This window comes from Protopterus annectens, chromosome 5.part0 (genome assembly GCF_019279795.1).
Source record: "Protopterus annectens isolate FY-2018-M chromosome 5.part0, PAN1.0, whole genome shotgun sequence".
Taxonomy (NCBI): domain Eukaryota; kingdom Metazoa; phylum Chordata; order Ceratodontiformes; family Protopteridae; genus Protopterus; species Protopterus annectens.
Window position 1 is genome coordinate 1,181,132,830 of NC_056735.1, and position 11,940 is coordinate 1,181,144,769.

Below are 11,940 nucleotides of genomic sequence, written 5' to 3' on the forward strand. Positions count from 1 at the left end.
ATTTCATTTTTATACAATATTTGTTGTATTAAAATAGCATTTGTTAATGTCACTTTCTAAATGAATGCCCTGAGAAGTAGGCAGTGAAGTAAAAAAGAATGAAAGAAAAAAAATCTAGCTAGACATTTACTATTAAGATCACAAACTCCATTGTTTTGAGACAGAAGAATATGTGAATGCAGACAAAATGAACAGAGCAATAAATATACAGTAACATAACAATTCACACATTAGAATTTCACCTTAACAGGTGGTGTTAATTTAGACGACATTCTATCAATCACCATTGCAAACAGAAAAGTGTCTTGCGAGACATAACAACATAATCCCTGGAGTCTAGAAGTGCAGTAAGGACCCCACCCTCAATATAACGATATTCAACTACATCCTCCTTCAAGAGAAAGGCTCTGCCTCCCACCTGCGATTTGCTTTGCATATTACTCTGTATAAATAAGGTCATACTTGTCAAACCCAGACATCTACAAGCCCGCCTTTTAATCCCCATAACAGACACCTCGTTAAAGCTACTTGTTACTCATCTCCAACCAATATAAGTGAGCGAAAGAAAATGCCAACAGCAGCATTTTATTTTAATTGAAATAATATTTTCTGATGTACAAAAATCGAAACCACTTCACAAATGAAATAATTAAAAAAGCTAGAACACTGGAACGTCAAATCATTTTGACTGTTAAATTTCAAAACATTCTGAGCCACAATAAAAAAATATATATATTTTATTTTTCTGTGTAAATACTTGCTTGTTATTGTCTGCAAAGGAACTACTGAGATCATAAATGCAATCCGGATGCTTTCATGTAATGTAACGATGTACATAATACACTGAACAAAATTACCTTTAAACATACTCTATAATAAACAGCAATACCGTTCACTTATTTTCTTCTTTTGGCAATAATACCCCTGTCTCTCTCTCTCTCGCTCGCTCTTTCTGATACCTTAGAAATGAGATAAAGATGTTGAGTCATTCCTTATGACAGAGAAAAACAAACATAGGTTTGGTGAAGAGGTTTTACCTTTCGGGGGAGGGGTCAGAAATGTTATGCACCTGTAATACCTCAGAATAAAAGATACATATCTGTATATTCCATATAAAATGAACTTATTTTAAACACAAAAGAAAACACTCTCTTTGGGTCTTGATGAAAAGCATTATTAAAGTAATTATTGGTGTGTGTGGCAAGGGTGTGGAACAACACAGAGTCTTCATATGGATCAAACACACATTACCGTTGCTTTTAACCTCATACAGTTCCATGTTAGAGATGCCAGACTAGTACAACTGCTTTTCAGCCGTTTATGACAGACACAGAGAGCAACACACACACACACACACACGCACACACTTTAATGAAAACAGGTAAACCGAAACAAAACGATCCTTAGGCAAAAACACACACCTACATACACTGCTGAAATAAGCTGTTTATCTCAACAAGCTGACAGATAATATTCCTGGATCGCTTTTGACAAACAAGAGAGTGAGGGTAATTTTTGTCTCATGAATGGTGATAGTTCCATCGCAAATTAAACTGACAATTGTATAATACATGAAAATAATTACCAAAACCACCCATACCCGCCACCCAATATTGTACGTGAGAAATCAGCGACCAAACATTTGGGGACTGGGGGCTCTGTTAGGTAGCATTTTCGTTTGGCTAGCAGCCCACACCCTAGTACTCGCTATCCATACCCACCTCACCACCCCATATGCACATTATAAAAATAAACAAATCCTCAAAAAAAGAGGTCATGCGCTGTTTTCTGTGCGCGAAGACGGACAGCTGCATAATTCCCGTCAACTGCTAAAATGGTATTCTGTTTCTGCCTGGGTATTTACCTCCAAGTGAAGGCTAGCCAAAAGGATGAAGATGCCTCAATGCGCCAGCCTCATAATAAATGTACGCGACTGCTCCAGAGTACATTAACTGATCTGCGTACAAGAGAGGCTTCTTATACAGCAGCCAGATGATTTAATAAAATGGCAGACACGGTAATTCGGAATATTTTATTGCAGAGCACTAGAAAAGCATGACAAGGTGCTTATATAAAATGACAAGATCGTGTCTTACCTGATCAGCCCTTCGGCAGCGCTTGATCCTTTTACTAGGTGCTGACCGTCACTGAGATGCGCCCTGAACCTCCCCACCCCACCGTCATTGGAGACGAAGAAAGGCAAAACAGGAAGACAGCAGGTTTCTGTCCGTGTCCATGCAAAGCTAGCAATCGGTCGCTTCAGTATGTAGTGCTGACTTCAGTTTTCTCTGCTCTTTTTTCCCTGATTCTTCCCTAGCTGTAGGTTTGCGGGGTGGGAGACCTGCGGAACTGCTGCTGCTACTGATGGTGAAGCTACTGCTGCTGAAGCTGAGCTGCCGTGACGTCACGTCGATGCGGCGATTGGCTCATCCGTGTAGCACTGGCTGCTACATCCAGCATCCTCCCCGCGTGCCATTTGCTCCAGCCTGCCCGGGCTAAAACCAGTCCTTGGCACCGCCTGCTTTGACTGATCCAGTCTTAAGACATTTTTTTTCTGTGAGCAGTATCAATTAGCATTACAGTTCTTAGGGAATCCATCAGGCAAATGCGATTAGCTTAAACTAATTTTTGACTTGTTCATTGTCATAAAGTTATTTTCTTTGTATTTTTTCCTTTTATTTTTTAAATATATATATATATATATATATATATATATACATATATACAGAAATATATATATATATATATATATATATATATATATATGTATATGTATATATGTATTCCAGCGATCACATTGATTTTAAGACTGGCTTATGCATAACACGCTCAACCGTGATTTAAAATATTTATTTCTAATTTCTGCCACTGTTATCCGAAGAGTATTTTATTTTTTCTCCTATTTTGGGGGGTTTTAAATTTGCACTGTACAGTTCCCATATCAGTAAATGATACGAGTGACACAATAATGGCAGCTGGATAAGACTCAAAACCTGTCACATTCCCAGGTGCAAGTTACATAAAAATGAACAAGCAAATCTGAGAGACAGGTCGACATTATAAAAAATAAAGCGTTTGACAGCAATTTGTTATTTTCGATTAACGAGTAGATTTACTGTAGCCCATTATAGTGAATTGAAAAAAGGTCAAACGCCATAAATGATTTAATAACTTTAACAACAACTTCAGCCTAACCGGTAAAATACTATGCCCCTTGACTGCTATGATTTAGGCATAACTCTATGATTGTTGGCTTCAGATTTAACCTTGCTCCTCCAAGATTTCATTATTTTCTTTAGACAGATAGAACGAACTTACAGTATTAAACGAATGACTTAAGGATTATCAATAATTATTTAAGGTATGGTGTTTAGACTGCGGTGGTGGTGCTGTGGTAGTGATGTCGCCTCCCAGTTAGACGTTGCCCTGTTCGATTCTCAGCTCTAACGTCTTTTGTGCGGAGACATCTGGGAATGGGCGTACCTTTATTGAAGGTCAGGCCGGCGACTCGGCATGTACGAATCTATTGCCAATCATTAGCGGATCAGAGTTTCGCTGTGGCGACCCCTAACTGGAAAAGCCGAAAGACATAACAACAGCATTTAAGGTATAGTATTTGAGTACCTTCTATTCTAAAAAAAATATTTTTCTGTCTGACCCTGTGCCCAGTGTCATGTCTTTTTTAATGTTCAGTTGTTAGCAGATATACAAGAACAACAGCAGTAGTAAAACCAGTGTATGTGGCTTCTGGGGCTAGTTAGGATAGTTAAGGGAAAGCTCAATCGAATGTATTTCAGAGAAGAATGTTTAGTGTGTACAGTGTGCACCTGTAAGTTAACCATTTAGTAACCGATATACTAATTGAAGCCGGTTCAGTTTGTTAAGAACTCAATGTAATGACAGTTATTCCTGTTACAGGCAATTATTTGTTTCACTTGCACTTGTTAGAAGTTGGCTTTTACACATTTTCAATGCAAAGCTGTTTCTTAAGCAACACACATTTCTTTGCCATTTCAAGGTTTTGGTGTTATTTTCTGAGAAGGTGTGTGAAGAGCACCAGGCTTTAACTGAAACCAGTGTACATTCCTACTCTTTCCCAGGACAAAACAGTCTCCAGAGTAACTAACAGTCCTTTAGTTAAGTAACGAGGTGACCAGGCAAGGTGGCAGGGGGAAAATATGAAGAATGATTTTTAGTTCTGTCATCGCTGGTGTAGGTAAAGTTTCTTTATGGCTTTTGGTCATCACAAAAGGAATAACTAAAGGTTTTTCAGCTGCAGCTTCCACAGCTATATTAAATATAGCTGGTAGAAAACATGCTAGAACCTATCTGCTGCTCTGGGAATCTCTCACAGATTATTTCAGGCTTAGATAATCTTGTTCTAGTTTGATTGGCATGGCTCATCCTAGATGTCTCTATTAATTTGATTTTAGCATTTTCTTTACTTTCTGATGATGTTTAAGCATTAGAAATATAGCTGCAGTAAATGATCTGCTTTTCAGTTTTCTGCTTATTTATAACTGAAATGGCGAGTGGTTGAGTCACTGAAGTGGAATGTTTCTATATAATCAAATTTGAGAGGTGTGTGTCTTCGTAAGTGCTGCTACCACAACTTTTTCAACAGATTTTCCATTTTATGCATATTTCTGTCCCCTTGTCAATTTAACTGCAGATAGTGTGGACCAGGAGATATATATTTGAATAATTACCGATGCACAAATGTTCCAAATTCCTTAATTTTGTATGGAAGGTCACTGTCAGATATGGCACATTCAGGTTTCCCCCACTTTCAAGAATATCCTTTTTAACCTAGACTGTAAGTTTGTATATTTCATACATCTTAGAATAATAATGTAATAAAGTATATACAGACATAAGATTCATGTTTTCTTTGAAATGGAATTAATCTATGCCTACTCCTTGCCCACTCTTATCCACAGATATTCTGATATTGGGTATGCTAGCATCTTTTTCTTTGCATTGCATTTTTGGTGCACATTGCATATCTCTCAAATCTGCAGTATTTGTTCGACCTGATCTGTCATTTTTGCCCAATATATTATATATCTTTTTATTTTTCTTAGCACATTATTATTCTCAGATGTGATTCTTATATCCTGTCACACATTTGTCTTCTCGGCTGACTGAGAAATATTATTTCCTCTGCCTTGAATACAAAGCCAAGTTATGGACAAGCTTATTTCTTCTTTGAAAAAAAAAGAAGTCTGATTTATTTTCTTTAATTATAATATATTCTTTATATAGCATTCATATGTGTGTGTGTGTGTGTGTGTGTGTGTGTGTGTGTGTGTAGACACGCACACACATACATATATGTGTGTGTGTGTATGTCTATGTATATATATATATATATATATATATATATATATATATATATATAAACACACACACACACACACACAGATGCATTTTTGAGGCTAGCTCACCACTGTAATTTCTTTCAGTATGTGCATTTCTAAATCAGTGTTATTACTTCTCTGAAATTCTTAACTTCTTATTCTGTTATTGATAACTGTGATCAGGGTTAGTGACAGAACAGTGCTACTGTGTAAGGGCTACTCACTTGAAGGAATAAAGTTGGGCCTATATGATTTGGTCATGTTGACTAATGTCACCAAAAATGGTTATTTATTTATGTATTATTTATTTGACATTTGTTAACCGGGTTGGTTCAACTGAGCAAAAAAAAGTCCATTTTCATTGGAGACCCGAGGAGAAAAGCTCCATGTAGTTTATACAATGAATATTAAGATATTGAATACAGTAAGTACATGATCAAAAACAGGATAACAGAAAAAAAAATCGGAAATTGTACAGAGTAGCATAAACAGATGAATTGTTTACTAAAGAAAATGAAATCGTTGAAAGCAACAGGCTCAGATGAGGTCATGAAAGATATGGTCAAGATGTTGGGTGAATTAGAGGAGGAATAACATCTGAGGGTACTCATAGTCACAGGCATAGCTGGCTTAGCCAGTGCCTGGAGCCACTCCGTAATTTGGTGTATCTTAGCATCACTGAGGAGCAAAAAGAAAAAAGTCTGCAGTCTGATACCTGGTGCTCCTTAAATGCAGAAGCCAACCAGCTAACTAGGTCATGTTTCCCACTCTTGCCCCTCCTCAGGACAGGAACAATTATAAAGAAAAAAGGTCCACAATCTGGTACCTGCTGCTCCTGAAATGAAGGAGCAATGAGGTCTCATTTCTGCAGCCACTCGTTCCCTCCTTCCTCAGCTGATAGCAAACAAAAAACTTAAAAAGCTCTTTTCTTTCCTTAAACTGTACCAAACTGCTTGTTATATTTCTAACAAACAGCTGCTACAGTTTATGCACAAGAGGCATGGAGCACTAAAGCAGTCATTTAAAAAAACTTTGTTTTAAACTGTAGCAAACTGCTTGAAATTGCTATATTTGTAGCAAGTAGATGCTACAGTTCTTACCATTCATAGAGACATACAACACTCAGGTTTGCTTTAAAAACTCTATTTTTCTTTTAAAATGTAGCAAACTGCTTGCTACAAATATAGCAAGCAGATAATACAGTTTATACCACATACTGAGTGCTACAGTACTTAAATTTGCCTTAAAAACAAAAGAAACCCTTTTTTCCTTTTAACCTGTAGCAAACCACTTGTTATATTTGTAACAGGTAATTGCCACAGTTTATGAACAATGAGCTTTAGGTACTTAAATTATGTAACTAAAGTCATTTTTGTTTAAACTGTAGCAAAATGCTTGCTACAAGCTACAGTTTATACCATGCATTGATCAGATTTGTGTAAAAACTAAAATAAAAACACTCTTTTTTTTTTCTTTTAAACTGTATCCAACTGCTTGCTTCACTTGTATAGGGCTCATCTTTGACCACAAATGTAGTATTGGCATTTAAAAGTTGGTATGCACTGTTACTAAACAGCAGTCAGGATCAACTAATCATGAATACTTACACTTTGACCCCAGGGCAACTGCCTCCTTCTCCCCACTCTAGCTACCCTAATGTTCATAGCAGTATGGAGAGAAAGGTGTATCCCACATGACTGAAAAATTAGCATTCTTATCCCAGTGTAAAACAGCAAAGGAAATATTCACAACTTCAGGCAGTAGAGAGGTATCACACTGCTATCACACTGCAAAAAAAGTACTGGATAAGGTAACTGAAAAAAGAATACACAGAGTATTGGATAGTAAGATGTGAGACAAACAGTTTGGATTCAGATCAGATGCAGCACACCAACTCCGATACTTGCAGTGAGACAAATAGTTTAGAAGAAGCTAGAGATGAGGAAAGATTCCAGCTGAGCATTCCTAGGTTTGCAGAAAGCTAGGAAAATGTCCCAAAAATCTGATTTAGGCAGTCCTGCAGTGCTTCAAAGTCACAGAAACTTTGATAGAATTACTGCAGCCATGTACAAAGCACCAGTGACACAAGTACAAAAAGTACTCAGAGTCACAGATGGGCTCTCATTTGGAATGGGGGTGCATCTGAGTTCAAGTCTAATCCCACTGCTGCTCATACTGGTGATGGACTATGTGAGCAAACAGGCTGGAGTGGACAGATCAATAAAGCTACACTTTGCAGATGATATCACATTTCAAGCAAACTCTGAACAGGAACTTTAGAAGCACATGATAAGATAATGGAATGCAAAACTAAAGTCAGGTAAGATAAAACTGAGTGTAGACAGGTTATCTTGGCAGCTGATGTAAAAAATAAGAAAAAGCTGAAAATTGAGAGAGAGAGAGAAGAGAAAATAGTGAAACAGGTTAACATCTTAACATCTTCAAGTGTCTGGGACGGCGGTTGAGGAGATGGGAAGTCTGAATGAGGAGGTCAAAGCCAGAATTTGATGGGGCTGGTGTCAAATGGCATACAGTGTCAGGGATAGTGTGTGACAGAAGAATGCCAAAGAAGCCAAAAAGTAAGGTGTGCAAAACAGAGGTACTACCAGCACTTATGTATGGTACAGAAACCTTGGCATTGAAACCATAGCAGCTGAGAAAGCTAGAAGTGATGGAGATGAGCAACTGGGAATCAGTGGCAGGATGCATGCTGTGGGACAGGAATGAATTACATTATAGCACCAGTTACATAGAAGTTCCAGGCCCATGTGCAGGAAAGCAGTAATTAATTTAGTCAAGAAGATTTAGGAGACACAGGAAGAAGGCAAGAACAAGCAAGGATGTCCATCAAAGAGGTGAATGGATTGCTTGAGAGAAGAACTGTGTCAATCAGGAGTGACTGTGGAAGAAGGTTGGAGAGCAGCATTTAATCAAGAGAGGTGGCAACAGTTGATGTAATACCCCAATCCCATGTAGAAAACTGGAACAAGGTGGTTGATTATGATGATAATATTGAAACTTCGGAATTACTCAAATAATCTATTGTTCTTATTTCAATAATTATTTCTCTTTCTCTGGTAAATACTCTATGGCTGACATTTCTGATATGCATAGTTCCTTAACTCATTTATGTTTCACTTTCAGATCATATGTCTCTAGATTTAAGTATCATCTGCAGTCTTAGAGTTACATTGTACAAAGACTTTCCGAATATGTTTTGCAAGGAATTGTTTGTTTCTATATTCGCTTCTTTATGCATATTCACAGAATTTCTCACATCCATGCACCTTTGTTAATGTTTCCTTTTCTAGATGATCATGTATCATTTGTCATATTAAAAATGTTCTTGATCCTTAAACAACTGGTCTGTTCTCTTGTAGGATCATATTCCCTATACCATTCTGATTGGCATCTGCTTGCAACACATTTAGCTTAGTGGTAACATGATACTTTAATGCTGGTGCATCTGTAATTTGTTTCTTAAGCTTTTTATAACTCCCTTTCATGTTCATAGCTCCATTCCCATGTTGAACCATACTCTGAGAATTTCTGTGGCAGTATATTATTCACAAACATATTGGATACAGATTTTGCAAGAATCTGCATCATTCTAAGACACCTCTGTAATGTTGGGTTGGCTTCAAACTTTACATTTGCATAATTGGACTGACTGTTTCTCTATTAGGCTTCACTCCCTTTGATTTCTGAATAAGATACACCTTTCTCAGATTTGTCACACTTATTTTGCACATACTGTTATTTTAACTTGAAATTATGTTTCCTCCATTTATTTAGAAGTGCCATTAATCTGTTCTCATCCCATTTTTGTGTTAAACCCCACAGCAGCAAATCACCAGTTAACATTACAGCAGCTTCCAAGACTTCAGTTACTTATGCAACAACTCCTGGAATATCTCTGGTGTAGAATGAAGTACCAAAATAAATCTAAGGAAGCTATACTTTCATGACAGAAACATAAATGTACAAACTTGGGACTTTTTTATTTAGCTTTATCTTCTGCAACCCCTAGCTTGTATTCAGTACTGAAAAAAATGTTAGCATTAGACATTGTTGAACTTCATTAAATGTAAGCAGTAAGTAAGTAATGCTCTGATTTAATCATTTTTTTCTGATCTTGCTGTTTGGTATAGATGAGAATCCTTCCTTGCTTTACAACAATGATCAATCATACTGTTCCCTTATTAATTTGGTACTAATTGCTTCTTAATGACATTTAAGCTTTTACAGCCTTTCAATTCCTGATCAGATCTTCTCATAAGCTCTATTAGTGTATTACTGGTACTGTATATAGATTTGTTTTTATGATATTCTTGCAAATGTCCTAAGCCTGCAAATAAATCAGAATAGTCATGAAGGATATCAACTGTTATGCCTCTGTTCAGCATTTGTGATGTCTCTGTAATGCAGTCACTGTTGCTGTATGCATTTACTCTTGGCTTTCATGCTATAAATTAATTTGCCATTCCTTACTCCTTACAGGCCAAATAACCCAGAATATTAGGATAAGTAGCTTCATTAAGTGCTACAGTTTGAAATGCTATCTTGTGCTTTTTATATTCAGACTTCAGCAGCTTTTGACTCAGTGATTTTACTTGGTACGCTAAAAATATTAACAATGTGCACATGATTTTTGTGTGTTCTTTGAAGCCCAGCACTTCAAAAGTATTGTAAGACAAATTATTATACTCTGCACTTATGTCTACCATAAATTCAAAATTGTGCTTATTAATTCTCAATATTTCTTTTCAACTGACTTACATTCTTGCCTCCATGCCTCTGATGCATTTCTAGACTTTGCTGTATTAAGTTGTTTCAATTCAGCAATAATAACAACCATTTTTGAATGTTTCTGCTAAACCTGCAAAATCTTTCACATACACTTGCATTTTACTGTATACAATGTTTCATTTCATACTTGTATAGCTACATGTAATACATTACACTTGAACTTCAACTGCTTTTTTGTTTTGTTTGTTTTTCACTGCAAGGCTCTCCTTCTTGTCATCCTCACTGTTAAAATGTATTAGAGAATGGGTGACCAGTACATCACACCCTGATTAGAAAAATATTCTCCAGCAGGGTGTTAATGTACAGGTACTGTCAGCTGAAAATCAAGTCCACCACTTTACAGCAGCATATTAACCAGCTATGAAGCTCAGACAGTAAAAAAAATGACTGCCATTTGTTATGCTCACTAAACAATGCTTTGCTGTTTAGTGACTGTGAAATTAAGGAAAAAAAATAATTAACTAAAAAATGAACAAAGCTTGTTTGTGTGTGTGTTTGTGTGTGTGTCTGCATGCATGTGTGTGTGTGAGAGAGAAAGAGACAGGCATTCAGAGAGTAACATCTTCCAATGGCATTTATAGGCAGCAGTCTTCCATTAACAGTAACAGGTATGAAACTCTAGTGTCTGACAGTACTGCCTAACCTTAATCTTCAGAAGTTTATAATCTACAGGGACAGAACAGCACTGTGTAGCAAAATCAGGGACACCAAAGAGACATGAGGGGACACTTGCTGTGCCTTGCTTTTTTTTCACTCATTTGTTCAAAATGAGGCAGATGTTGTATTCACTCAAAGTGGCTGTAACTATTGTATTTGTGTGTACTGCTATGTATATGTATGTGAGATTATCTGTGTTTCTAAAATTCTGTGTGTGTGTGTGTGTGTGTGTGTGTGTGTGTGTGTGTGTGTGTGTGTGTGTGTGTGTGTGTGGGCACACGTGAGTACGTTTGTGCACATGTAACTTCAGATACTTACATAACTTATATTTTTCTATACAAAATACTTCCTACAATAACAATTACAGGTGTGAAATATTTGGCAAAGTAAATATTATTAAAACTATATAGCAATAAAAAACAAACACAAAACAATCTAAATGCAATAATGCTCTCCAAGTTGTGTGTTATTGGGGAAATAATACGCTTCCAGGGATGTAAACAACATCCACTTATGGCATCAGATGTCAAAACACCACTAGATGGGCATTAATCCATCAGCAACACTCACCCTGTCATGCATTGTTGCTTACTTAGCACATTGTTCTCTTTCATGATTAGTATCACAATGCATTCTCATTTTATTTATCATTTTTGGCTTTTTATTTGATTTTATCTTACACACCTCTGTTTCTTCAGCTAATTATTTATCTGTCTTCTTATAATTACACTTGCTCTACACATGCATCTACAGATTCTTATATACTCCCTCCATCCCCACCCGGCCTGCCGACCAGCTGTCCTCCCCCATGACTGTAATCATTTGCTCACCATCAGGATTGTGACAGCTGGTCACAGAGCAGTCAGTATGTAAGTGTCCATAATTATTGTCCTGGCCTAAATCCTCCTCCACTGCTGAACAGCCTGCTTGCAGCTGCAAGGTCCTGTCATACTTTCCCTTGTGAGAATGTGTGTTCCATCAAATAACCCATGAAGACCTCTATGTGGATATATATATCGTTGGCCAATATACTGCATGCCATATACCATTTTGCCCAGTGAGTGTTAGCAATGAAACAGGAAAAACTGTTCCTTCTTCCAAACAGGCAAATTAT

At 36.9% G+C, this 11,940-nt stretch overlaps 1 protein-coding gene across 18 annotated transcripts in view; it reads right to left on the reverse strand.

Moving 5' to 3' along the window:
• KIF1A (kinesin family member 1A) overlaps positions 1 to 2,386 on the reverse strand; it is a 2,189,582-nt gene extending 2,187,196 nt beyond the window's left edge. For 10 of the 18 annotated variants that reach the window (XM_044071046.1, XM_044071045.1, XM_044071044.1 and 7 more), the window contains exon 1: positions 2,097 to 2,385. The gene's annotated coding sequence lies outside the window, so the exon portion shown is untranslated. Of the gene's footprint in view, positions 1 to 2,096 lie in introns of all 18 variants that reach the window. The other 8 variants (XM_044071047.1, XM_044071036.1, XM_044071035.1 and 5 more) reach the window with 1 other exon arrangement.
• Positions 2,387 to 11,940: the final 9,554 nt, after the last annotated feature.